Source organism: Aplidium turbinatum, chromosome 3 (genome assembly GCF_918807975.1).
Source record: "Aplidium turbinatum chromosome 3, kaAplTurb1.1, whole genome shotgun sequence".
Classification (NCBI taxonomy): domain Eukaryota; kingdom Metazoa; phylum Chordata; class Ascidiacea; order Aplousobranchia; family Polyclinidae; genus Aplidium; species Aplidium turbinatum.
Genome location: NC_137474.1, coordinates 16,669,081 through 16,673,519, shown reverse-complemented (window position 1 = coordinate 16,673,519; position 4,439 = coordinate 16,669,081).

The following is a 4,439-nucleotide window of genomic DNA, read 5'->3' as shown; positions in this document are numbered from 1 at the left end:
GCAGTAGGCTGTAGCAGATTTGGAAAAACATCTTTTGCGAGGCACCAGGGTTTTATCGAGACAAAAATTTAGAAAAAAAATAGATAATGTGAAAAGTAAAAATCCTAAAAGACAAATTGATTGGCAAGAAGTCTGGAAGTAACCTTGACATATTTATCTTATTTTAGAGGGTTTTTGCGTATTTTTTGTCACAGTATTGGCCTGATGCGTGCATTTTGCATTTTACAAAATTTATCAAGTTGAAAGTAGATTTGTGCAGAAGTTGGAGTTACGGACAGAAATATTTCTACCCCGTTTAGTTTTTAGTCGTAGTCGTGTATAATGTTATTTGATACAGGTTAAAGTGTTTCCAATTTCGCCTTGGCCATGCATCTCGTAGGATATACAAGACGCTTGTTTGTTTGTTTGTCATATCTTTATCCTGCATTGCGGGAAAGCGGACTTGAGTGCTATGCATCGGTGTACACCTTCCGACGTAGGCTACACCTGACCAACGCTGCAGCCGACGGCAATGTCTGTTTCCGGTTGTCTACTCTACTTATGACTTCAATTTGATACTACCCATTATTCGAAATCGATCACTGGGTAGAGGCAATTATCGTAAAGTTTCTTTCCCAGAGAAACAACAGCAAGTGCGGGTGGCTGGAGTCGAACATGCAGGCTCTCAACTGCGAGCCCAACGCGCTAATCACTCGGCCACTACTGCCGGCCACTGCTGCCGACGCATTTCACCTCGTACCTCTATCACTGGCTGGAAGAAATTAATTTTACAGTTAACCAATTAAGAGGACTATGGTTCTACTTCAAAGTGTTACAATATTTTCTCTACCAAAAACTCTTTCTTTTTAATCAACTGCTGAAAGTGTATGTGCATCATATACCTGGTGATGCTTATTGAAATATGATTAAGCCAGCGACAAAAGTTTGTAAAAAACAGCAAAAATTACTGTCATTTCTTAGTTTTTGGAATGCACGTGACCAAGTGCTCCCCCTGGTTCCGCTACTGTATAAGAGTAGGCTGTACAGGCTGGTTTATTATTTTTTCCTATTTACGAAAAAAAAATATTAGAAGCCCAGAAGAAATCTGTATTCCCTTCAAATACTTTTTCTTAATTGTATCCTATCCTATTTGTGTCTGGTATACACTTGGGCATACAGTATTAGGGGAGGGGATTTAGAGCAAAAGGTTTGCTCTAAGTCTAACCCCTTCAAAATATGGAGACAAATGCAAAAACAACAAAAATTTTACTTTTAGCGCTGAAAAGTAATGTTTACCCCCTTGAACATGGAGGTTGAAAATTTTGGATATTTCAAAAAAAAAAAAAAATTACTATTTGTGGTAGGCCTATACCTAAACAGATCACTTATAAAAAAAATAGTGCCTATTGCTTTGTTTAGTATCACATCAGGTTATGATGTAGGCTAATTTTTTCAAGGCGGACCTGCAAAGTTGGTAGCCACTTTAACAAGTCGAAATTCTGCCACTGAAATTGACTAAAATGAAACCGCCAACCAATCATAAGCTACGGTTTAAGTGACGTAAAAAATGACGAAAAAAAGATCATAGAAAGCAAATTAAGTGATGGATTATTTGTCAGCTGTATGGCTTAGGGGTTAGGGTTTGGGCTAGAAAGTAGTCATTTCATTGACGCGTGTTCGATTCTCACCACTGCTATTGCTCTTTTTCTTCTGTAATTACCAAATAAAGTTCAAAACAAGCATTAACTCTCTGTATGAGTGCTAGAAGGGTCACAATTGGACGGTAGCCTCTTATAACACGTTCTGATTGGTTGGCGGTTGCATTGTAGTCAATTTCAGTGGCAGAATTTCGACTTGTTAAAGTGGCTACCTGCAAAGTTATTGCGTAGGTGTGAATATAAGGGTTGCCCTGTATTTTTTTTAATCTAAAAATATCGCTGGATGTTGGAATGGATGAGGATTGAGGATGTAGCCTATCTCTGGCGTAACGTAGGCTACAGTTTGTCTTTATAATACAAGTAGGCTATTGATAATTTCTGCTTGATAAGAATTTACATAGCTATCAACTTTTTAGAGAATTAAATGGTCCAGCTAAGGATTTGAGAACTTTTAGATCTTTGTGGCGTCTTTAGTCTTGGTTTCTTATATGGTACTTTATGGAGTATTGGTAGCCCAACAGTTTTCTACAAATTTTCTTGGAGTTTTTTAATGCCAATTCATACACAAAGGTGCTTCTTTCAGTAGTCTAAAGGCTTTTTCATAGACGATCAAAAAATGAACTATTAGTATTAATAAGATTTATGGTTACTTAGGACAAAAAAGCTTCTGGTAGTTCTCTGACTCCTCCACGAGTTAGTTCATAGTTAATAAGTCAATAGCCAAAGTCAGCCATGCAAAGTCAGCCTATGTGGTATCATCATTATCAATTTTTCTCTTTTTAGATGAAACCTGGCGTTTGTCCACCAGTTTTTGCAGCCTTTTGTCAACGCTTTGTGGTTATTGGAGTTAATTCTATCCAGATTCCTTGCAATGATGTCTTCTGTAACTAACTCTAGCCATCTCTTGTTTGGTCTCTCAAAATTTTTTCTTGTGGATAAAAATCTTTTTTACTATTAGCCTACTAAAGCCTTGTAATCAGACATAGCCTACGGTTCACACCATCGCAAACGGTGGCTTTAAAGAAACTGAGGAATGTTTTTTACTTGTGTCATCTCACGAATACTGTCTTCCTAATTTTATCTTTCAATATTTTTATCACATATCATTTGGATCATTTTCACTCCTGTTACTTTCATATCTTCGATCCTCATAGCTCATCTTTCAGCTCCATAGAACATTGTAGCCTACTTCTTATAGGCCTAAACAACACAGAACTAGGAAACTTCCTTGAATTTTTTCCAACCAGCTCTTATTCGTAATATGATTAAATCTTGCACTCTTCCTTCTATATTCACAGCATCTCCTAGGTAGCAGAACTTTTCAACCACTTTCAGTTTGTCCCTATCCACAGTGACTGTTCCTTCATGTCTTTTGTTTTCCTTCCCTGGACAACGTTTGCTTTTACAGTCTTTTTTTCTTACCCGATGGATATTCGGACGCGATTAGGATTAACACAAGGGCAATACCAAATTACTGTTGGAAACAGCGGAAAGCCTGGTGAGCCATGCGGGTTGCGTACGGCTTTGGATTGGACTGTATATGGTGCCAATAGTGGGGACAAAGAGCTGCAAGTTGTGCCACGCTTCATGGTGAACTTTGTTGAAGGTCGAGAGAAACCCAAAATAAAGACTACAGCAAAGAAATTCACATAAAAATTAATGCTTTTCAACTCCGGTGCTACAGAAGAATATTAAAAATATCATATAAAAAAACACATTACAAACGAAGCAATTAGGAAAAGAATCGGAGTGCAAGATAGATGGGCAAACGACTTAGCAAAACAAAAGATAAAATTCGCGGGAGGTTTTTGAGAATATTTTGAGAGGATCGGCAGGACAGCTACATCAATTGGTTATTGAAGAAATGGTGGAAGGATAGAAGTGTAGGGGAAGGAGACAAACATGGGGAGATGACGTATTACAGTGGGCTGATTTGTCAAGCATTGGAAAAACAAAGAGTAGCGGAAGGTAACTTGTCGAAAAAAATGACAGCCAACCTTCGGATCGAAGACGGCACGTGATGATGAACACCTAATTAAAGACACCAACCAGACACCATGAGCTACTGGAACCTTTTGTTGCAACTACAGTAGCCTACTATTTCAGATTCCAATAGACTAAAAGTTACTTTTATCATAAGCTGTAGCTTATTAGAAAAGCTTAGACTAAGAACTACCATGCATGCAACAAAATGACGTAGTTGGTTTGTATCATCACTCGCATTTGTTTTTTGGTTCAAGTTATACGTGGCACGCACGCTCGTTGGTTTTGAATGCTTTGCAGATGAAATTGACCACTGTAACACCAAGATGAGATTGTTAGCTGGCCAAGGCTAACCGCTTCTGAAGGTATGCTGTATCAAACTGGTGTCATGGTCATCATGTTTTTGTACGCCTTACCATCACAGCAAACAAACAATATCACTTGACATAACATGGCGGCAGTCTGTAAAAAGGTAGAAGCGATAAAACGTGAACGTTCTTCAAGCGGCCAATCCCATAACAACACACAACCTCGAAAATATAATATGAAACCTTCAACAACATTAAGGATGGTAAAAACGTACATCATGCAGAAAAGAGCGATCTACCTGGCAGTCAGCAACACGACGGCGGTAGTAAAAAGTCTGTGCTGTGAATTAGTGGTGCGACACTGATGAGCCTAACCTAATGGGCGAAACACGTGTCTGTCACTGTCAATTCTTGCTACATTCGGCTGCCGAGAACAAAAATTTCCATGTTACGGCTTGGTAAATAACCTTTCAAAGTTTAACTAATCATCATAACAACTCACAGTGCGATG